The sequence below is a fragment of the Leiobunum rupestre genome, chromosome 3, assembly GCF_980474605.1.
Source record: "Leiobunum rupestre chromosome 3, qqLeiRupe1.1.hap1, whole genome shotgun sequence".
In the NCBI taxonomy this organism is placed as follows: Eukaryota; Metazoa; Arthropoda; class Arachnida; order Opiliones; family Sclerosomatidae; genus Leiobunum; species Leiobunum rupestre.
This window is the reverse complement of record NC_143386.1, coordinates 4055706-4081158: the sequence shown is the minus strand read 5'-3', so window position 1 is coordinate 4081158 and position 25453 is coordinate 4055706. Positions and strand designations below refer to the sequence as shown.

Sequence of the window (25453 nt, the reverse complement as noted above, 5' to 3'; positions counted from 1 at the left end):
AAGTGGAACACCCTGGTTTGTCATTGTCAACAGTGTCGTGCATCGCGCTTCTGGTGCCCTTTCTACACTTTCAACGGTCATTTCCGGTTGGCATCGCCTCCCCCGAGGGAATCGTGTAGCCTCCATGGTCCTCCCGGGTTTGCGTCTCGCCGTTCGGAAACATTCGTTTCTTCCCTCCTCTGTCCAGGAGTGGAATTCCCTTCCGGAACACCTGAAGGACATTCCAAGTCATGTGCAATTCCGGAAGGCGCTTTCCTCGTTCATGGACCTGTACGAGTAATGCTTCCCGGTCTCGACGTGATGGGTTTTTTAACCCTTTGTTGAGCCAAAACCGAACTTCAGAACTCAAGAACTGTATTACTTTGGGCCTCCTTCTATTCTTGTAGTATCGCCCAACCACTTTTTCTTTTTCACATTAAATACCCTGGTTTATAATGAAAAAAAAAGGAAAATGCTTTATCCGTCAGAACTAGTTATTGCCATTTTATGGTTTATTTACTATTGTAAAGTAAATAGTAGCGAAAAAACGTTCATCGACGACGGTGGTCATTTTCGTTGGGAAAATGATTTGTATTTCTAATTAGCTAAATATTTTTCAAATTATGTTATACTTTCATTTAAATTTTTGGAAAAAAATCCAATTCTTGGGAAACCAAAAAGGCGCGCAACTCAATTTCGGCGCCCCTCTCAAACCGGCGCCCCGGGCAGTTGCCCGGGCTGCCCGGCCCTTCAGCCGCCCCTGCCTCCGAGGGGACTTTGTACCATAGGAGGGATTATACAACCACCGTGTCTGTCTGTCTGTCTGTGGGTCTGTCTGTCAGGCTTGCGAACGCAAAGTGTAGTCACTGCGTTCGCAGTTTTTTGGAATTAGGGAAAAGCTTTTTCCAAAAGAGCCCCCTTTTTGTCATTGGGTGTAATACAAATTGATTTCAATTTGGGTTAGTATCGGGCGGGATTCGAACCCGAGACCTCCAGTACGACAGGTGAGCGTTCTACCACAGAACCACAGATACATGTTACGTTTCAATGAAAATTAGAAACTCTTCCGAGGAGAGGTATATTTTGGCTGGCAAACTTGTTTCTCAGAAACTTTACCGAACTAAACCAATATTATTCCCTCAACTCGCGATCCCATGGAACCTTTGTCATGTTAGCGGGCCTTTAGCCCACTATCAGGTAACCCAAATTTAACAAAAAGCGCTCGTTTTCCAAGGCCGGGTCATAGGTCAAAAGTGTGCCTGGACATTTTCGCTTGACAACAAAATAAATATAACCTCGTGATTTCCTGGAATCTTCTCCCCCACAGGTACTGAGACCCCCGCAATCACGCGTAACCAACCCCAAGGAACCTTTCGCGGGACAACGTCATACATCCCATGACAGGACACGAGTCTTAGGTGCACCAATTACCTAAATAAAATAGGAGGTCACTTTTTATTTTCAACCCCGCCCGCGAATCCCTGGAACAAAACCAAGAGACAGAGCCCCAAAAAGACAGAACTTGAGAGAACTGATGAGAACTGTGGAGAACTGGACAGACGGAACTCGGCCTCTCTGGCAAGAGAAGGACCATGTCGAAATAAATAGAAAATAAGGCCTCAAATCACCTGTTGATCACCCAATGTCTAGCCATACCGAGAGAAGAAAACCAGATGACCGAGACCGATTGCCTCGCCTAACCAGATGTTTTAGACTGAAACCCAAAGTACCTACGCCGCTTGTAAGAAGTTCGTCGTCGTCATCCGGACATCCCTACCGTAATCCGGCTCGTTAGTAACCGTAATCCGGGCATCCGTGCCGTAAGCGAGGCGAACGGACAGTTTGGAACTGTCACCGCGAAACAAGACGTCCCCCGTCGAGTCCCTGCAAGAAAATGCGTGGGCGTGTGTCTTGCGTAATTCGGAACCCCGTAACCCGGAATCCCGTAACCCAGAAGCTCCCGTAACCCAAAAGCTCCCGTAACCCAGAAGCTCCCGTAACCCGGAATCCCGTAAATCGTAGAGCAGCCACGAATCAAGTGATAAGTATAAATTTACCATAATCCCCCTCCCCTTCCCCCTTATAGAGTACCCAGGGTCGAAATACGAAATAGCCGGTGAAAACGTAAATAATTATTTTTGGAAAGAAGGCTTAATCCCTCGCTATTGTTCGAGAAAAAGGTTTAAAACCGCGCCCCTCGAGGTTGAGAGTTCATTCTGCTTCTTGAATTTATGCAGTTTGGATTGTATTTTTTCGTTCGCATTGTACCCTCGTTGAAGCCAATTTCGTTTTGTTTTATGTTTAGTTAACAGTGCCATTGTTTAAATGTCGAATCTCAAAGCGTAGTATCTGAATTGTAGTGTTTATTATTTAGTGTAAGTGTATATGAAAAAGCTAAAAGAACCATAATGGAGATGGCCTAACCATCACTAGAAGCAAAGTAAAATTATCCCCTCAGTCTTCCCCGCAATTTGTTAATTTTTGTATTTTTGTGTTTTTTATAATACATGGTGTCCACTAAAAAACGATCCAGGGCGAATATCTCATGTTAAGTAGCACGTGCAGGGGGCCAAAAAACAATGATATCCTCGATGACCTTGAACCATGTCTTCAAGGTCATCCAGAAACTATCTCGAGAACCGTAAGTGTTTGAAAGTTGATTTCAATTAGAAAAGTGTTCCCCGTCACGTTTTATGCCTACATAACGTGAACATGATCGGATCCGACCAATAGTAAGTCAATAAAGGTTTACCAAAATCAAAAAGGTCGTAAAAGGGAAAATTGCATGATAGAGCTAATAACTCCAAAACAAGTCGTGCTACATTATCGAAATTTGCTAGACAATCGCATCATGGTAGGAGATTTTAATATTTGGAAAATTGAATGACCTTGAACCATTGTCTTCAAGGTCATACTAAAATCATCTCGAGAACCATTACGTTTAGAGCAAAACTTCCAATTAGAAAGTTGTTCTTCGTCACATTTTATGTATTAATGACGTTAAATTATACTTTATAATTGGAATTTTTCGAGGTGTAAGTCACTCTCGGATGACCTGCACACAGAGTTCGCGTACTTAGTACTGTTAAAGGTACGGATTTTAAAGAGATCACGAACTCTTATTAGCAAAGACAGAGGTATGACAGTGTACACCGAGTTCGTGGAGTGACCAACCCCTCGGAATTTTTGCTCTAAACCTAATGGTTCTCGGGATAATTTTAGTATGACCTTGATAGCGCTGTCTTGCAATTTTCCCTTTTACGACCTTTGTGATTTTGGTACAAATTTTCTCGACTTACCATTGGTCGAATCCGATCATGTTCACGCTATGTAATCATAAAACGTGACGGGGAACACTTTTCTAATTGGAACCAACTTTCTAACACTTACGGTTCTCGAGATAGGTTTTGGATGACCTTGAAGACATGGTTCAAGGTCATTGAGGTTATCATTCTTCTTTGCCCCCTGCACGTGCTACGTAACATAAAAAAATTAAATTCCTAGAGAAAACGGTTTCGGAGATATTCGTCCTAAAACGTTTTTTAGTGGAGGGTTTCCATTCTAAATTCGAATCTCCCCTCATTTTTCTTTTTCCCCGTATGTAACCCCCCTCTCAGATTTAATTCACACCACGAACGGCCACGACTAGTATTTTGTCGCCATCTTCCCCCGCCTTGGTGAATTAATAACTTTGAGAAAGGGCTAGGAATATTTCTGTGAACAAACAATCATCACGATTCTGTAAATAACCTTAATAAGGGTACAACAATAATTAATTCCACATATGATAATTCAACGAATAATAAGTTGCGAGAAAAGAAATAATGAATAATCTAGTAGAGGTGTAAAAAGTTTCGCAAGAAAACTCTATTGATAGTGAGAACGGACTAGCGACACGTTAGACTATACTAAGTTTTGTCCACTTTTGACCGCTAATACTGGACAAACTATAGGAGCTAGGGAAAAATAGCAAAGGACAATTTTGCTCCTTTTATCAAGCTTAACGAGATGTTTCAATTTGAAAAAAATATGTTGAAAGCCAAATCTTATAGAAGAAGTGCGATGTTTTTTTATAATCACCCTATACACATTAACTTAATAAGCGCATCCACGACGTTATTTCACAAATGTTCAGGAGGGGGCAGAACTTAAATGTCCGTAGGGCTGGGAAAACAGGTTTTTTAAATAGAAAAAACACGTAAATTTTTTTGCATTTTTAATAGGCCTTTCTATAAAATAAGCTACATGTATGCTTGCTGAACTTGTTTTTACGTAGCTCATTCGTCACGAAATACGTAGAAGTTCAGTTCATCCTATACTTAAAAACAGGTGCCTCGTCGAATTTACCCTTATGTTCAGGGCTTATTGAAGTGAAACGTCATCCGTGACAGCACATTAACTTGATAAGTGCATTAAAATATTCTAAGAAAACTTTTAATAAAATGTGGCATAACTCTCCAACCGTTACGGTTAGAAGGGTAAATGACAACTCAAACTACAGATAATAACCGCTTCTTGATAGCCTAGTATTAAATTGTGTGAACTTTATTAGCGGACATATTAGTGATTTTGGCATTCTTCTAACAACTAGGGAAAAGAGGCTGGCGCAGCCTTTTCAGTCAGGACGAAGAACCAAATAATTTTGAGCCCCTTATCCTGGCACCCCCTATAATACAACAATTTGCCTTTTCTTAAAATGGGGTTATCATGATATACTTTTTAAAGAAAATACTATTTTATATTTAACGTAACTTACTTTTTGAGTTTTATTAATTATAGATTTAAAGTGTGAGTGCCTTGCAGTATTTACCCGTACTACTATACGTTAAAGTATTAGGAATATGAAAAAACAATTAACGGAACTTTCATCCAGGCTCAGGCGAAGTAATCGAGATGCCTCGAGTACATATAAAACGAGCAACATAACCAGTCTGCCAGGACGATTTTTATTTCTCATTGAGCGATTTTTCCCATCTTTTTCATTTATGAAGCCCTACTTTCCTAAAATTTTGCCCCCTCAGTCAATTTCGGGTCGGGCACTGGCCCACCCTTACGAATGCGCAGGTTTTTACCTTTAATAAAAAACCTTTATTATAACATCAATGGTGTTATTCAAGTCGATTAAGGATCTCGAACTAAACCAAAAAGTGTTTAGATAGGGTTTAAATAAAGACTGATTTATAAAATATGTTCATAAATTAGTTTGAACACAAAACTTCTTTGGTCTGTTTATAAACTATTAAATTATTCCATGTCCTGGAGATGGTTCCCAAAGAAACCTTTAAATTATAATATTATCAACTATTTGAGATATTGTTCTTAAGAGAAACCGTTATTATACCATCAATGGTCTTATCCAAGTCGTTTAATGGTCTCGATCTAAACCAAAACGTGTATAGATATTTTATAAATCAGTCTTTATTTTTACCATATGATCTTAAATTAGTTTGAAAACAACACTTCGTTGGTCTAGTAATAAACCATCCTTGCATTTAATGACTGGAAAATGGTTTTAAGTGAAACCTATATATTTTGATGTGAGCCATTAATGGTCTTTCGTGGCTATATTTATGGTTTATTTTAAACCATTATAAGGCTTTAATTAGTCCATTTCTACAAATGTTTTACATTTAAACGTTTCATTACCGACAAAGGTCTAATTTAAAACTTATTAGGGTTTCGTTTTTGGACCAAAATTTTAAAATCCAATTTGGTCTTCAATCAAACCTTTGTTTTTAACAGTGTTGTGTCAAATCTGGGTATCTAGGAGGCCATCGCACTGGACCGTTCCTTAGAAACACCTAAAATGTGGTAGCACACACGTTTCTAATTAGATCTGGATTCCTAAACCTAATGGTACTCGAAATAAAGTGGGAATTACATTGAACAACTGGTTCAAGGTCATTGAAAAGTACATTAGTGAAGTTCCCTCACAATGATAAATTTGTCCTGACAATGTTGGTAATGTGACACAAGTAGACTCTAACGTATTAACACTTCGGCGTGGTTTCGTTGAAGTTTTCATTCAATGTCCTTAATGGTGGTACTGTTTATTTACTCGGCTTATTATTTGTAAATTTATATCAGATCAAAGCTTATTGGACGTAGACTGTGGTGGCGCACACTTTTCTAATTTGAAACAAATCACTAAACCTAATAGTTCTCGAGATAAATTTTATATTTCCTTGAAGATATGGTTCCAGGTCATTGAATTTTTTTTTCGTCCAATGGCCCCCGACACGTGCTTTTCGGCGTTAAAAGTTCCAAATCTTAGTATTAACAGATTTTGAATTATACGCAGTGGTACACTTTTTAGTGGACACCCTTTATAGTAAGATATATTAATTTGCAACTTACACAAGACTCATGGCACAGTTTTGAAAGATAATGATAAAAGAAAGACGTTACCAGCTGATCAGACTTCACTGTTGGATTCCTACTCCTTCAAACCAAAGACTTTTTCACAGCTTGCAAAAGACTCCGAAGAGCAATTAGTCTTTCAATAGCTGTGGACGGTCTCCCATTTGACTTTGTGGAGAAATGGACGTTCAAATGGTTCACCACAATCTTTTTTACAGGGATGCCGCAATCTGGTACGGCAATTGGAATCGACTGTTCATTCTTTTAAACCAAAGCTTCAAACACTTTTGGAAAACGTTGGAGATAAATCTCTACACCTGACGATTGATATTTGGAAAACCAGACTTCGAGACTCGGTTATGGCGCTACGAGGCCAATTTATTGACGAGAACTGGTGTCTGAAAAACCTACTGATTGTATTTATTAACTTTCCTGGCAGTCATACCGGGGAAAACATTTTAAAGGAAGTTAAGACTCAACTAATGAAAGTTGCAGTGAAATCTACACCGGTATATATTATAATTAGTGTTTTGGTTTATATTGCGCATTTGCAACGACATTTTTAAATCCAACTTTTTTGTGGAATGCAGATTTCAAGCGAATGCGCCGACAATGCTGCAAATATGATAAAAGCTTTCAACATGGACAAAGTATTTTGATCTATGGAATTGAACGTAATAAATGAACCGGAATATCTTCCCTCGAACGCTAGAACTGAGGATGAAAAGGATTCAGCAGATCCAGAACATACACGTAGCGAATATAAATAGTTATCAATTCTTTTAGATTTCCTAGATATTCGCTGTATTAAATGAGCTTTCAAGTACAGCATGGCTTTATATATCAAAAGTAGATTTTTACAATATCTTATCTAGCTTGGGAATCTTTTTATCCAAATGTTTAGGCTTCTGATGAAGAAACCCCTGGATTTATACCATCAACATCCAAGGACGTTTCTTTTGAAGATACCACCGTGTCCGATGAACCCCTTAATTCGAAACCTACGATGTCGACGAGCCAGTTATGTCTAGCTCATACTTTACATCTTGTAGTAAACGATAGCTTAAATTGTTCCAAAACATCCATCTACTAAATGGACTGCAATACTTAAAAAAAGACTGGAGGTAGAGATCTGAACGAACCAGTTTGCAGTAGGTGGAATTCAGCTTACGAGACGATAGCAAGATTATCCGAGGTAATATAAAGAACATTTGAATTCGTGACAAAGTCGGTGTTAGGGAAAACGCCTCTTTTAAATTGAAATTTATTCGATAACTTCGGTTCATTAACTTCTGGTAGAAGTTAGTTTTTTAACACTCATCTCGTTCTTTAGCTCCATATTGCAACGCATATCGCAAAAAGTTCCCGGATTACAAAGGTGCAACGGTTAAGACAGCCATCAACACCCTTAAAGAATTTTTAGCTGAAGAGAATGATGGAGGGCAAACGCCACTAAATGAAGAGCCAACTTCAACCGCTCCGGCACTCTTCGGATATCAGAAGATCGATGGAACCCTTCAAAGCGGAAGATCTGAGCAGATACCTCAAGGAAGCCATTTAGAACAAGTAGGAGTTGGAGCCCGAGTTTATTGGAGAGCGAATGAAACGAGGTTTCCTCATCATGCCAAGCTGGAAAAAATATTTTTAGGAGTCCCTGTTTCATCAGCAGATGTTGAACACACGTTTTCAATTGCTGGGTCCCTTGAAAGAGCCAGACGGGCAAAATTATCTGCAGTACATATATCTGATACACTCGCGAACATCGCTATTTACAAAAAGCGAAAGTGAAAACATAAAGAAAACTTTTTTAAAAATGATACATGTTCTTTGTTCATTTCACTTTCGAATTATTACTATTCAATAGACGAGGCCTATGTAATGACATTAGAGGAAGTGAGTAGGCTTAACGCATTGTGAGATGAATCTGCTATTCCTATCTCAATTTTCTTTGGTAAAGTATAGTTTTTAAAAAAGTAAATGTACTCACAAAGTGTAATTTTTACCTTTAAAATCGTTAAACAGAGAATAAACGAAGTGATTTTGAACTGTGATACACATCTGATTAGCACCTGCGTAGGAACGTGGGTTAGGCAACCGCCTATGACAGTGCATTGTGCCTCCCCGCCTCCGGTTTTAACGACCGTGCATCTGCAGTTTGGCGGATAATTTACTTCTATTGAAAAGTGCAGACGCGTAAACAAAATAAACCTTAAGGGGCTCGGGATTTTTCTTTTAGGGGCGGGAGGAAAAATTTTAGAAGCTAGGGGCAAATCAAATTTAGTCTAGGGTACCGGACCTATTTTAGAGAGTGCACTGCCTGTCGAACTTCTTACCCCCTCCTCCCCGCATGTCAGTGGCAATTTCCTCGTAGGGGAAGTGAGTCTTCATTTCATATCGGAAAGGAAATTTTCACATACTTGCTTTCGGAATCGACCAATTTCGCCTTATATTTATAGTGAGTTAACTAGTTACACTAAAAGGTCCAACCTTAGTTGGGCTACTGAATGATTGTCATAACACTTTTATACGCTCCCGTTAATAACGGGCAAATGGTGCACCCAGCGGTGAAGGCCACCAAATGATTCCAAAACTAAAAATGATCAGAGGGAATCGAGTATTGTTTATGGGCGGGTCCCACGAACTTCAGTTACCCCACTAATTAATTAAATTTTTCCCATTATTGCAATGTCAGTTGAAACCTAAAATTATTATCCTAGAATGAATCCTAGTTTAAAGAATTAGTTCCCATTGAAAGATGCTGAACATTTTCACTCGGAAGTTTTCTTGTAAACATTTCTTCACTTGAAGGCTTTCAGAACACTTGCGCGTTAATTTACAGATTGAAGGAATTTCAGATAATTTTTTATTGAAATATAATCGGAACATTAAATTTAATGTCTTTCAACAAAATGTTTGTTAGAGAATTGCATAATTTCAATGGCAATATTTTTTAACTTGATATTTCCGAACAAATACGATAGATACGTTTTCATGTTCCGAAACCTTCAACTTGTCAAGGCTTCTCGTCTTTCATAGTTGGAATATGATTATTTCGCGAAAACAAAACTGATGAAGGTAATTTTTCTTCAAAGGCCTATCACCACCGTGAAGTCGTTGGTGGAGCGTGGCCAGGTATAAATGAAAGCTACGGTGGTCAAGGACAATCCATACACAACAGGTTGGTAAGTCCAAATCAGAGCATGCCATTTTTATCGTTTATCGAGGGGAGGCGACAATGTAGGCGATGACTGTGTCTCTCATATTAATGTTATGATGTCCCCATCCACGGAATCTGGGATTCACGTTGCCATTATCTTATCGGGACTCGCGTTTGTTATGTAGCAAAAAAGGCAAAAACAATAAATTACATTTTACATTTTTGCAAAAATTACTTAAATATGATAAAAATTTAAACATTTTAAACTAGTATCTTTAGTTATTGAAAATTACATACTTAATCTGATCCAATGCATTATCATAATTATTGATTTGCTTATTAGTATTACTGGCACCCTAACTCGTTTGGATTTCGATTTTCCAAAGATTTCCTTTCTTTTTTAAGCGGTTGAGGGAACTTACACCTTGCAAAATTCAATCTTTTGGGAGCTGAGGTGGTTGTGTATCAAAAAAGGAAATACCCCATCAATTGCTTTGTTTTGTTCTTTAATCGCTGTACTACGAAGCTGTGACGCAGCCTACGTAATTTAATCACCATGGCCCATGCTTTAGACAAGGCCTGAGAAGTAAATTAGACGTACACGCCCACCCAGTGGTAATTTACGGCGAATTCCAAAGACGATCTTATTTTAAATTAAAATTATTAATTTTAATTTATGTTATAAAAACAATTTTGAATAAATTAATAAGTTGTAAAAGGCGTAAAGGAACAAGGCCTTTCTCCAAGGCTGTTGGTCTAAGTATCATTGTAGCGTATATCCAACAGCTTATAGGTATATTACCCGCCTGCTTTAAGTCCGACTAGTGTTCGTTTTCTGGCCAAAAATAAAATTAATCTATAAATAATATAACTCTTTCTGGATAAATTGACTTTCCAAAACTTTTTAACTTTAAGGACATTGCACTTCTTCTATGGGATTTGGCTTTCGACAGATTTTTTTCAAATTGAAACATGTTGTTGAGCTTGGTCAAGGAGAAAAATTGTCCATTGCCATTTTTCCGTAGCTCCTACAGTTTGTCCACTATCAGCGGTCAAAGGTGATCGAATCTAAGTATAGTCTACTTGTTAAAAGAAGTCATGGCCCATCGGTTAGCGTTCTACGTTCGCGCGTCACTAGTCCGGGCTCACTATCAATAGAGGTTTGTTCAGGGCCGTGCAGAGGTATCCTGGGGCCGGGGTCAAACTAACTGAAACCTTTTCCATAGTTATTTTGATTTGCACCCCCCAACCCCCTTTGAGCTTCTTCGATGGGCCCCTACCAGTCCCTCGTTGGCCCTTTTCGCCCGGGCCCCGGGGATTTTGCCCCCCCCTCCTCTGCACGGCCATGCTTTTGTTGCCCAGATTTTTACACCTCTACTTCAATATTTATTATTTCCTTTCTCAAAAATTCTTATTCGATGAATTTTCGTACATGCAATTATTCAATATATAATAAGCAATAATAAAAAACATAACATAACAAAACAAAACAGAAAAGAAATACTTAAGAAGTGTGATGTTTTTTATTTTAGAAGAAATTGACGTTATTAAGTTCATAATCCCGTAAAGAAAGACAGACTTTCTCCAAAGTTGTTTCTCTAAATATCGTTATAATATATGTGTCGGTGGTTCGGTGGTTGAGCACTCGCTTGACAAGCAGAAGTGAGCTCTTACGTGCTAGAACTAATTACTAGAGTTTCCGCCCGCTAGGTTAACTATAACTACATTTTATTACTATAACTTATCCCACCGCGGTTTCGCGCTATTAACCTGAACAAAATATAATATTTAAACGTTTTACTATTTCTGCAAAAATTCGTAAATATGCCTAGTTAAAAATTTTAATAAATTAACCATATTTACCCAGAATATTTGAAAACGTCTTCTCCTAGCTTGTAAGAATATTCCGAAATGTTTTTTCCCCGAAATGAGATTGAATTTTAATTGTAAAAAGCATTGTTTAAAACATTTTAAATATCGAAATATTCAGACAATATTTGTATTTGTATTAACCATTTGGCATATAATTTAACATATTAAAAATAAAATTTAGCTAGGAAATGTAGCCTTTCACCCACAAATCATTTAAACTAGGTAAAATCCTGAAATGATTTTTGGCATGATCTACTTAGTATTGTTTCGTAGCTTGAAACCACAACTTTATGTAAATATTAGTAGAAAAGATATTTTGAACCGAATAGTATTAATATTAACTTTATTCGCATCACTTAATACAAATTAATCACATAAGTCATAATTTCGCTCATGCGGCTCATCAAATGCCCTTTGTCGTCTGAGGAATTCTGCACACTCTGGAGGACACTGTTTCTTCTTCATGTAAACAGAGTGGCAATACTCATTATATGCCTTTGTCATGTGGCAAATGCACCGATTATTGCAAGAACCGGGAATACACCACCAGTCTTGTGAACAATAGATGGTCAGATTTGTTCCACAAGTTAAGTGCTGGCATTGTTTTTGTCCTCCGGGACAAGCTGGATAATTAATTGAAAAACGTTTTGTTTTTCATTATATTACATTAAATCAGAACGAAAAGAAATAAGATTCTAATTCTAGTAGTCTTTTTATCATGTTGCGCTGTTTGTACCTAGGTTCAGTGCCGTAACAAGACAGGTGCGGCCGCACAGGGCCTACGACCCATATGGGGCCCATAAATTGACTTCCTGTGATTTCTATATAATGGGGGCCCAAAATAAAGTCGTTGCACAGGGCCCATGAAAGGCTAGTTACGGCACTGCCTAGGTTTTTACAAAAAACACTACATGATGTTATATAATGTTTTAGTTTTATAATAATTCTAAATACTTATATAAAACATGCTTATTCAAGGACGAGAAAATTATTTGGTTTTGTTAAAATATTAGACTTGGTCGATACAAAATCAAACTATTTGCCAATTATGACTTTCTTTGAATTTGCTTGGAACTATATGGCAAAGACAACAAAAATCTATTTTTTAAACAAAATTTGATGGTACGCGGTAGAAACGATAATTGCTTCTTCCAATTTTTAAAGATTTGAGATACCATATTAAGTAAGCTCATATTTTAGCCACGCGTAACCTTTTATGGGAACTGTGCCTCTTGATTTAGATATTCAGAATATCAAAATATAAATTTCTAATCTGTGCCACTTTTGGCAGCAGCGTGAAACCATCGCGTAAAATTAATGAGTGTTGCGGCTTAAATCCGAATAAAGGTGTGTCAACTTTTCTTTTGCGTTCAAAAACCGATATTGGACGATTAAAAGAAAAACCACATATTTGAAGTACATTTTCTGTAAAAAAAATTAAATGTATGAAATCAAACTTTTAAAATATACTTTTGTTATTCTAAGAAACTTCTGTTTTTCTTTAAAAAATGATCATAGTAACCTTCTTAAAATCTTAATTCAATTCCTAAAGTATAACACAAAGACAACTTTTGTATTGATAAAATTTTACTTCCCTTTATATATTTTATATAACTTCGACAGAAGAATAGAAAAACTATTTTCATAGAACTAATATTCTAATTTATTAAACAAATTGACAGTTTTGTGTCATTAGTTTAAAAAATTTTAAAGGTAAAATACAATGGAGACATAAACATCCTAAAATATAGACTTTCGAAACCAAAGCTTTATAATTTTCACCAGATCAGGTGTTTTAATAAAAATAACAATGTGATGATTTAGTAGAATCGTAAACGAACGGCCATTAATTTTCAAATCTTATGGTTGACTTTATTCTTGAAATAAATAAAATGGAATTCTAAAATAAATTTATAAATCAACGCTATTCTAACTAAAATTTAAAAAATAGGAAATAAATGATAGCGGTAACCCGTTTCCTTTGTTTAATACCTCGTTTAATACCTTGAACTGATACTTTATTTTAAAAATATACTTTATTTAAAAAATATACTTTATTTAAAAAATATACTTTATTTAAAAAATATACTTTATTTAAAAAAATCCTTTATTTAAAAAATATACTTTATTTAAAAATATACTTTATTTAAAAAATATACTTTATTTAAAAAAACTTTATTTAAAAAAAACTTTATTTAAAAAATATACTTTATTTAAAAAATATACTTTATTTAAAAATATCCTTTATTTAAAAAATATCCTTTATTTAAAAAATATACTTTATTTAAAAATATACTTTATTTAAAATATATACTTTATTTAAAAATATGATTTATTTAAAAAATATACTTTATTTGAAAAAAATTCTTTATTTAAAAAATATACTTTATTTTAAAAATATTCTTTATTTTTAAATAGCTTTTATTGTATTTATTTCGTAACTATACTTTTATTTAAATTTAAGTATATTTAAAAATATGTTATTTTAAATTTATTTTAAACTAGACATGAATTATCCGTCGTTGCATAAATATTTCCAATTTATGTTAAAGTACATGGAGACGTTTCCTTCGTAGTTTTTCATTCCAACGAACCAGAAGGACGCAACATTAGAAAAAGAAGCTTCAACCTCAAGTAACTTAATTTTCACTTATAAATACGTAAAAAAACAACCAAAATTCGAACCAGGTTTACTAAAAGGGCCCCACCGGCGTTTGAAATACGTATGTTTCCCGCGCGAATCGCGGACATAGGGAAAGCGAAGTTTGAGGTTAACTTGACCCTAAAACGCCGTAAATATACGTAAAATAACGCGGAAAAACGAACGAGAATTGCGACAACTTAACTAGACAAATCCCCTCGCGTCGCTAAAAGCAACTAGAAGTCCCGATCGAAATTTAAAGAGAACGGTGTGGTTTGGTTGGTAGATTCGTTGGTATTAGAGATTACGTGGCCAGCGGATTTCTGGGTTCGAGTCAAGCGCCGCCAATAAAATTATTTATAAAATTTATTTTTCGCAGCTCCATCTACCGTGTCGTTGCTTTTCCGAGACAAACAAACATTTAACGACAATCCATCCATAGCAATATATATATATATATATATATATATATATATATATCGATGTGGAACTAAAAGGTACTGGTGATAACCCAATTCCAAATAACTGAAAATTCGTCTGCATATTGCTCTAGAATCTAGTCTCAGCTAACATTTGTCGCTATGGAAGTTAATATCTTAGTTATCCGATGTTATTTACGTACATGGTAAATTAATTATCCTTAAACTAATATTAAACTTATATTTTATTTTGTTTTTCACGGCTAAGGGGGAGATACAATGCGCACTTGGCAGTTTCAGGAGTATAATCAGCTAGGCACCACCTTAGGTCTAAGTCATCTAGCGACTTATAATACCTTTTAAACAGGTGGCCGGGTTGCAATGCGTAGGAGGGTGGTGGCAAGCCCTTCATGCCACGCGAACCAACAGCTCCCTACACTAACTATTACCGTTAACCTCAACAAGTTTTTTATGGAAGGAGAAACCGAAGATCTCGGGGGAAAACCCTTTTAACCAGTGGGGAGATAACTTGCAAACTCAACGCGGAGTTCCGAGTTTTCCCCCAGTGCCACAAGCTAGGATCGAACCCGGCTCCTCTTGCTGCGAGGCGAAAGCGCTAACCACTCCGCCACCTTACCTATTCGCAGTTAATCTCAGTTAACAATAATTCATTCTTGACTGACTGCGTATTGTGAAATTAACAAGTATTATTATAGAAATTAGGTGGGTTAAGCCTGTGTTACAATATGTGTACGGAACTTGTAGGAGTGAAGATAGTTTTATCGCGTACAGTCTACACTCCTACAAGTTTTCTACAGCTAGCTAAACTAGTCTATGTGTATCTACTGCAACAAGCATTGTGATATTAATAAATGCCAAAAATGCAGTATTATTTTTAAAACTAGACAGGTATATCCTCCGTAAGGTTTTGAATTTTTAGTTATTGCCTTCAGAAATCCCAACGAAGGTTTGGGAACAATTAGAACATCCCCTACATATTTTCAACTACTGGATAAACCTGTGTCTTGTAAATAAGGCAAAAAAGAAACCAGCAACTATGAGGGGATTAAAATGTAAAAAAGTTAATAATTAAAACAAATAAAATTTGTGGATTTTCATTTTACTTTATCGCTATATTTAAGAGTCTACAAGTACAGGTCAACCATAAAACAAATTAACACATTATTGGTTGATGGATCAATGGTAAATATCCTTTATTTTCTTTAAAAATTGACAATTTACAGTTATACTAGTTTTATTGTTTTTCCTTTGCTCAAGGTTTGTTTTAAAATATGCCCCGAATTAGATTAAAGAGTTCACTAAAATCCCCTAGAAATTAGGCAAACTTTTTATCCTTTCAAACCGTCCCTTTAAGCCTTCTTTAGCTTCTGGCTATAGAATTATACTTGCAGAGACATTATAAAAAAATAAATGAGTCTTTTTAAGAGGTTTCTAACACTGTTTTATGTTATGTTGAATCTGTCTGAAGTTTCATGGAATGATACACTCCAATGTCTAACAAACTAGAGGAATACTAGACGTTTATACCTGTCTTCCACAATTACAATTTTATTTAAACCATTACAATATTAAGTAATGAAATATCCCTTGAAAATGTTCCGACGCTCTGAGCTACCAAATTTCCTGACTAGCTCTTCGTAAATGATAGGCCTAACTCTAAACCTACTCAATATCATGATAACGATTAACAATTAAACTATCATAATTCATTATATTCATTCGGAAATTTCGTGCCGTATTTAACACTTTTCCTATTACTTCCATTTCATCATCAGATAAGGATTCTGAGCTTGATATATCTGAATTTAATAAATTAAGTAACATGCCCATTACGGCCGCCACTTTTAATTTTATTTTAGGTTAGACTATTCGTGATCAAGTCCCGAACTGTCCGGGAAATTTTGCTGACGTCCGAGCTCAGTCCTGAACAGTTCTTTGAGCAGTCCAGGACTGGTGAATAGTTTTCACCAACCTATTGCCGGCTGTAAAAAGTGCAATTAAACGTAATTCTGTCTTTGAAGAAAAATAGAGGGAAGAGAAATCTGAATAGGTGCACCTCACGCCCGAAAGCCCTTCAGCAGGTGAGTCGTTTTCCCGACTGTCCGCCGTTCAGCGTAGTCAATATAACCTAGTATTGGGAATCGAAAGTATTTAGCTTTTGGTAATGCTTCCAGCTGCTAGTTATTTCCCACAAACGTTTTGGGACCATCCTGACCTTATCTCTATATTTCTTCGAAGATTCTGTCACAAAAATATATTTTGCTTTTTTAAATAATTCCAAAAATATCTCTTAAAGTCTAAAACATTTCCAATATCGGCGCCTTTTTAGATCTCCGCGTTATTCAGTTTCCACGTTATTAATTTTCCACGTTATTCAGTTTCCACGCTATTCAGTTTCCACGTAAATCAGGATTCGCGATTTCAACCGAAAAAATTGCCAAATTTTAATAATAAAAAAACGAAACCAAAAACCAAAATTAGTGCTTAGAATAGTTTATTATTATCCTAAATTTTTTCGATTTACTTAAAAAACGTTGGTAAAAAGAATATAATTTTAACTTATTTAATTATGTATTTTACGCAACCAATTTCTTTAAATAATTGTTGGTTTTATTTAAATAATAGGCTTATTCACTTTCGATTATTGAAACATTTTACAACTTTTATTCAACTATTGGTTATTTAAATAAATAGTATTTAAATATCGCCGAGCTTATTTTATTCATGGATAAAAATTAATCGAAATCCGAGCACTACCCAAAATGAATTCAAAGAATTGTGGTAGCTCGCACATAAAGTTTTCTAAAAAACAAACCGATTTGTCATGCTTAACAGACACCTTCATGGGTCCATAAGCTGAGATTTTGGGTAAAAGTAACAAATTTAAATACACTTTTAAGAAATATTAGAAATTTCAGGGCGAATGACAAGACTAAAAAACACATTACAAAAAGAGAGGATTTTTTAATAAAAATAACGCAATAGCAAGAAACTCATGAAAGTTAAGAAAAGCGATTTTTGAATATATTTAAATTTTAGTTTTTGGTTTTTCATTTAGCAAATTATATCTTTTTCGCATAAGTTTTATTACTTTTCAGTAGCTGCAATTGTTCTAGATAGGAAATAAATACCATATATATTGATATATTTTTCGTCTTTCTAATTCTTAAAATCAACCAGATAAAATTTGATTCATCCATATGTGGAAATTTGTTTTGCGAATTTTTATCAATAAAAAGTGTCGAAAGTAGTATGGTGGCCTATTCCTAGCCACATCTCTGCATTCGATTCGCGTTTCCTTCCCCGGCGTCATGTGCCGTAAACAGCGAGGCGTGACAAGAATGTGTCTTGAATAGAGTGCATTCTTATTTAACTACCTTTCACTCATTATAAACATTCTACATTGCAATAGTTTGCCACCAGACAACGCCGCCTTTTTCAATGTACACATTAAGATCGCGATAAATGCTTTAATGAATCAAATACCTGTTTTTCCGGCGGCTTTTTGCGCTCTAGGTTCTTTTTGAGGGGTTGGTGTTAGTGTTAATTTCTCGCCGAATGGGAATAATTTTATAATTGGGTCTGGATTAAGGGGGGAAGAGCAAAGAGGGAATGGTCCACGGGCGCAAGGCTATTTGGGGCGCACCAAATTAGAAAATTCTACAGACGAAACCTCTGTTTCTGCGAACCTACATAATAATAGCCGTAGAAGAACTTGACGAGGAGTTTATCAAGATGTCACGGACTTTTAACTACACGATGTAGCCTATCGATTAATGAGGGTGGTTAAGACAATACCAAACTTTTAGGCCCCAATGTGCTACAACGACTATGAGGGCAAAATAAATATCGACCTGATCCCATTCCTTTTTTTTCCGCTAATGGCGCGATAGGCAGCTTATGCCCAATAAATAGGTCCCCGAGCACCTAATAGTGAAGAATCACTTTGTCGTATATAATATATTTAGAGATATAGGCGGTAATTCCTTTTTCGCAATATTCAAATGCGCTGGACGCGGATTATGGGGTCCAGATAATTGTCAAAAATCTTACCTTAAAATAAAATTTCACAACGTAACCATAAACATAGAGATTGTCGAGTGCCTACTGAATTTCCAATTTTTAACCAAATTAAAAAAAATTAAGACAAGTATTCGCCACCGAAACGAGTCTAGGTTGCTTAACGGCGCTAGCTTCTCCGAGGTACCGCCTATGGTCTAGCGTCTGCTGCAGAAAAATTAAAAAGATATAAGATATTTTCTTAAATAAACATATCAAAATGTAATCAAATGATGCAAAAGTCTTAATTTAAAAGGTCAAATTTACCAGAAACAATGATGAAAAACTAATAGCGTCTGCTTTAGCTGCTACCTATCTAGCTTTCAATAGCGACCAAAAGTGGGCGTAGTTAAAGTTTTAGGTCACAAATATATATTTTCAAACTGAATATCAGAAAACAATTGAAACTCTCGAATTGGAAGTGCTTCAGTTTGAGGTTTTAATTCGGCTATCCAGAGAAATCTAACCACATTGCGTTGTTCTTTTCATTTTGAACCTTTGTTACCATTAAATTCTAGAGAATGCTTGCCCATGACAAGTTTCCACAATAATTTCACATCTTCGTTCTTTCCTTGCATTGTCCGTGAACACGATCTATGGTGTACCCCGAAGACCGATGATAAGCGTTAGCTTTTATTATTCATCCGAGGACCGACCTATTACTATCTACGCAAGGTGCTGGTAACAGGGCCCTTCCAAATAACAATGGACGACAAAAACAAGAATAATTACTAACATGGTAGCGAAGAGAATATCAAGCAGGCGACTGGCAACGGATTCCACGAACGGTCGGGCCAGTCGTATCTCGACTGTAGAACTCTACCCGCATGAAACAGGCGAAAGGCAACTTATACCTGATTTCTAGTTAAGAAGAGGTGACTGGCAGCTAATGAACCTGGCTAGCAAGCAGAGTACAATAACATCAATATTGTTTTTACTATATGAGCTTACATACTTCAAATCATACACTTCTGACAAAAAGTTAATTAGAAAAACAATAGATAATTTCATTGGTTATTGCGATCTTTTAGGGTCAGTAGCAGCCAAGATGGTGACTTTCGGCCTATTGGGACCTTCCTTCAGCATGATCAAGAGAGCAGCACATCAATTTTTATAAAAATTGGCCGAAAGCCATTTTCCCGTAGATGGTGTGCGGGGTCCTTTATCATTTGTAGAGAGTTTAAAATTTAATCAATGTCCTACTACAGTTGTGAAATGTTTTCTTGGGCGCCATTAAACTCTTTAGACATTGTGCTAGCACAATCGTAAGACTGAAATGCCAAGTTCGATAAACTCAATCCCGGAGTAGTTGAACTCTCTGAAATATCTTAAGCGGTTTCTAATCCCGTTTTTACCTTGGCTACTTTAATTTCCAACAATCGCTCTCTGGGAATCCCATTTTCATTAACGCTTCTCACGACAATAGAAAGCATGTCAAAAGTTATGCGATTTATTGGAAGTAGAGTCGGAAATAGTAGAGTAAATTGGAGTATCTCTCATCTCTTGGACCACGGTTTTACAGACAGCTGCTCACAAAAGTTTAATAAATTCATTCTGAGAATCTGGGCTTAGATAAGTAAAGTGGTTTGGTCTCAATTTCGAATCTTTGAGCCATTTGTTTATGGTTAGGTTGTGCCTGAAAATTATTTGAACAATTTGGTAAAATTTGACATTTTCTTCAAACCTGATCCAAGAAACGCTAATCCCTGTCGGCCAAGAGTTATTGCAACATCTAATAATATCTTTACGACATCGGTGTTGTATGCTAGTATTATTTGTTCTTTCATTTTTTTTCAGGTTCTAACGCCGTCCTTTGTCCAGGCTTGGTCAGTTCTAAATCTACGACATCCAATAGGGAAAAGAGAGCAAACAAAGCAATATGCGGAATCTTTTGTAATACTGTATTCTAGAAGCACGAATTCTTTATACCATTGTGGATTAAAACGGTTTTGACTATCACTCGGAAAGGGTGATAGAACTGGTTGATGAGGGCCCAAAGATATCCAGTATCGATTCTTGTTGTCCGAAATAATTTGTTATCTGCTACCCGGATCGTGTTGAACGAGGTATCCGTTTGATGTACTGATTAAATCCAGAATTTCAATATTTTTTATTTTTTTTTAAACGTCTCGCAACACTATATTAGAAATTGACAACCGTCTTTCAAAATACTCCAACATTTGAACCGAAGTTACTTGTTCACAAACCATGTTTTTCCGTTCGATGTCTTTAAGTTTTTTATTTCCGACGTATCAATATCAAAATCAATATAAATACGTAGAATGAACCATGATTTGTTAATAGGTAAACTGCAATGCTATGGCATGGGTGGTAATGTTTTGAAGTGGTTAAATAAATACCTTAAGAACAGAAACAATGTATTAAAAATAAATAACGGATTCACGAATGTGAGCTACGCCTCTAAGGAACATAGGTGTCCCTCAGGGCTCTGCCTTAGGCCCCTTGTTATTTAGTATATTTGTTAATGAACTGCATTTATCTATCAAAAACGACTCTAACTTAAAAACTTACGCTGATGATAATAAGCTATATAGAGATATTGTTTAACCCATTGATTGTAAATATTTAGAAAACGATCTATCCCAACTTGATAACTGGATCACTGAGAATGGTTTACGTTAAATCTGAAAAGACTTAAGTTATCTTGTATAGTAAAAAATTAATAGTATATTGTTTGACTAAAATATTAACGACACTGTCCTTACTCGTACTAATAGCACTAGTGACCTAGGAATACTTTTCGCAATCTGTAAAATAGCAAGAAATCTAATTTCAAAAACTGTGTTCGTTAGTCTCTATGTTAGTTTTGTTCGCAGTAAAATATAATATTGCCATCAAATCTGAGAAGGTTGTAGTAATTATCTACTCGCTATATTCGAGAGAATTCAGAGAAAATGTATTCATTTACATTGTCATTATTTTCAAAAACCTATGTCATTTAACTATGTGGAGACCTTAAATAACTTAAAATTAGAAACAATTTATAATCGTTTTTATAAACGCGACGCTTTATTTTTAAATAAGATTCTTACCAACAAAATTGACTGTGCGAATCTACTCGAACAAGTTGAACAAGAGTTCCTCAGATAAAAACTAGAAATGTTTCTTGTTTTTATACTTCAAATAAAGGTATAAACCCTCTTAAAAGAATACAAGACAAATGTAATAGTTTAAGTAAGAGTGTTGCTGTGTTCACTTCTTTGAAACTAATTACTCAAGATTCATGAACTCTCTGAACAATGATCTATTACCGAACAAAGATTTTGATGTATTCTGAGCCTGAATTTTATCGCAATAATTGGTGACATAGGCTGTTCTTATAAATGAAAAATCGATTATGTATTGTATAATATGCCATATTCATTTAATATTTAACTTTTAATTTAACTAACATGTGTAACACTGTGAAATCAGTATTTATTTATGTAATTGAACTTATTTATCTAACACATATAGCACTTTCAACTCGACGATATATCTTATAATGTGGTGTATTTATTTTAATTGCACTGTTATAATGTAAAACGCGTAATACTGTTAAAAGTACAACTTTGTATGTTGCGTTGCACGCGATAAACAATTTTTTCTATCTATCTATCTATCTATCTATATATATATATATATATATATATATATATATATATATATATATATATTTCGTTACTGTAATGTTTAAGTGTAGGGTGTGGAAAAGTTACGCTGGCCTTCCGTTTTGCTTTGGTAACCGGAAAGGTTTTTGACAACTTAAAATGACAAGATCTACATTTTAAAAAGCATGGGATTTTCTCGGTTTCACAGGAGGGTACCCTGTGAAAATTTTGAAAACTAAAAAAAAAAAAAACTAATATGCTAAAGTTGAAGAATTGTGGGTGAAATTCATCAAGTTTGGGTAAACTTAAACCAAATTTGGGTAAAATTGAGAAAATTGCATTGAATTTCATAAATAAAGGAATATTTGGAAATTTTACCTAATTTATTTGAAATCGACCAAAATTGGGGTAAAATGATACAATTTGGGTAAAATAATCAAAATTCGTTCTAATGACAAAAATTGGGTAGAATTGTGTTAAAACTACTAATATCGGCTACATTTTAGTAAAATGATACAATTTGGGTAAAATAATCAAAATTCGTTCTAATGACAAAAATTGGGTAGAATTGTGTTAAAACAACTAATATTGGCTACATTTTAGTACAATGATAAAATTTGGGTAAAATAATCAAAATTCGTCCAAATGTTAAAAATTAGGTAGAATTGTGTTAAAACTACTAATATCGGCTACATTTGGGTAAATGTAGATTTTTTTCATTTTAAGTTGTCAAAAACATTTTCGGTTGCCATAGCAAAACGTAAGCCCAGCGTAACTTTTCCTTTGGTGAAAATTCATTTACCCCAACATCTATATACCGCCCGAGTTTCATCAAAATCGGTGATTTACACCTCGGGTACACTCCTCGTAAGTGTGTTTTGAAAATGAGTACGTTAAAATTTCCAGAGTCTTTATGAAATTACTTTTCCCAGTTCATCCATTTCCACAAACAATCAACAATTAGAGAATTAAAGCCACATAAATGGTGAGCAACTTTGTCAAGTTTCCAAATGCATAATTAAATCAGCTAAGCTGTCAGGAGTTAATATTAAACTATCACAAGCTACATTAACATCACTCGTTACAATTTCGACATCTAACAATTCTCTACCTTCAATGTTAATGTCCGTGTTACCTTCCACAAAGATAATTTCACCATGTGAAGTATTTTTCCTTAAAACTTCTTCTTTATCTTTCTCCGCCTCCAATAAAATATTAAATTTCTCAAAGCCAGTTTCTCTACGCTTACCGCTATCTGCATCCATTATCTTGTTTGGATTTACAATACGCGATAATATATCGTGAACACGTCCAAAAAATCTCCATTAGAAACACTTGCCCATGGTTTATATGTAGTTTCCCAAAAAAATCTTAATTCGTGGAATTATGATAACGTCCACCACCCAGACTAGCAACCAAATTATCTGCATTTACCACGGGGGAAACTTAAAAAAATAAACAAAGTTCTTTAACTTCTAGCTAACGCTCTTAACTATTTAAGTAACATTAGTTTAAAATGTAAAGTTTTCGTAGCCAATACTTGTCCTTCTAATTGAAATGCAACAGTACGACTAACCTAAGCTAATAATTAGTTAAAATTTTACCTACGATTTCTATCCACGAAACTAGTATATCTGTAACTAAAATATTTCGTTTCCCGAGTCTATGGCAGATGATGCAGTGTTTCTTCAGAAAAAATCTTCATTTGAATTAATGAAGCTTGCCGCGCCTGTTGGTAACAATGTGTATTTCCGTGGGAATTCGAACACCTATATTTGAAATCACTGTTACCCGAGACAAGATAAGTGGCTGCAGTTTAACATACGCGGAACTTGATTAACTGAGAAGTAGATGACGTTAATCGTCATTGAAACATGAGAAGCCACCAACGGTCGAACATTTACAAAATGCACAGAAACTTGGTAGAAATAACCGTTATTTTAATAAGAGAAAACCGCGGTACTTCTGCAATATATGCCTTCGAGGCCGGTACAAGATGTAACACTTATATTTGAAAGAAAAAATAAATAAATAAAAACACGCGCCAGAAAACGCGCCAGAAGGAACACGCAAAAAAATGAGAGAATCCGCTTAAATTAAATTTACAAGTGGAGAGGAATAAGCGAAAATTACCGAAAACAAAATGACAAAACCTTATACAATTTTTCAAAGAGGAACAAATACAATTTGAAAATATATACATACACATAAATAAACATATATACACACAGGCACTCACATATACACATACACCCTTACATATACACATATGCTCATACACACACACATATATATATATATTTATTGTAGCGACCAATTTTAGTAATATATTAATGTTAGTTAATTCAGAAGCCCAATTTAATTTTTAGTCTGTAATAATGTTTTCTTTCCCACGTTAGTCAGAATTTGACCTTGTCGTTTCCAAGAAAGCTTACGGGCTGGGGTAATTTTGGGCCATCAGGGGGACCCGTGAGAAGTTATTCTTAGCCCTGACTGTTCTCATTGAAGTGACCGCTGTGCTTCGGACGGTCACTATGTGAGGGGGGTTGAAAAAGGTGACTTTGTGGCCAGAGGTAGCTTAAATTCCCCCTTCGTTATTTTATCTCTCTCCGTACATCCATCTTCGGGATTAGCGAGTCCCCCTACTATACGAACAATTCACCGCGAACCCCCTAAAACCCTTTCTCTTTATGGTCCGGCTCCTCTGATTGGAGCGAATGTGCGCGCCTCGTGAGCCACGTGACTTTGGCCACGAACAAAACCAGGGTGTTCGCGCCCTTTTGGTCAGAACTGGCTTGGGTCTCACCTTTATTCGAGAAGGTCGAAGACTTTCTAAGTTGTCCCGGGAACGGCCTTTAAAAATGCGAATTGGCGGAAATCAGTGAAGCCGCGGGATTTTCGACCGCAAGTGCGGGTACCGTTACGGTCTCGCGGAACTAGAGAAGTTCTCGGTCAGATATGACCAAAATAAGGCTTCGTTTAGTCGTACCCAATTACAGGGAGGCTGCCGCGTATGTGTGCGGGATCGTTAGCATCAAGAGGTGCGGTTGAAGACTCCGACCAACATGGACCACCAATCCGGACCGTAAAATTAAGTATTGTAAAAAAAGGAGGATGGCTGTGGCCATCAGTTGTTATTTAAATTGAATTCTTTCAAGTGTCATATTGTTAAGTGTTTTATCTAGTATGTGTTTAGTGTTTGTAATTGTTTCTATTTGGTTTACCTTTAATTAAATGTTAATAATTAATTTTGAATTTCGTGTAATGGCAACTCTCAATTTAATGTTTAAGCAAATATCCCCTAGACATCCCTTTTCAAGCTCGCTAACCCCGA

General features: G+C 35.7%; 1 long non-coding RNA gene across 1 annotated transcript; it reads left to right on the top strand.

Moving 5' to 3' along the window:
- The first annotated feature begins 15350 nt into the window (after positions 1-15350).
- Positions 15351-21845, top strand: LOC149949131 (uncharacterized). Its single transcript, XR_016479930.1, has 3 exons — positions 15351-15631; positions 16309-16530; positions 20306-21845. It is a non-coding gene; the product is annotated as an uncharacterized LOC149949131 (long non-coding RNA).
- The last annotated feature ends 3608 nt before the right edge of the window (positions 21846-25453 follow it).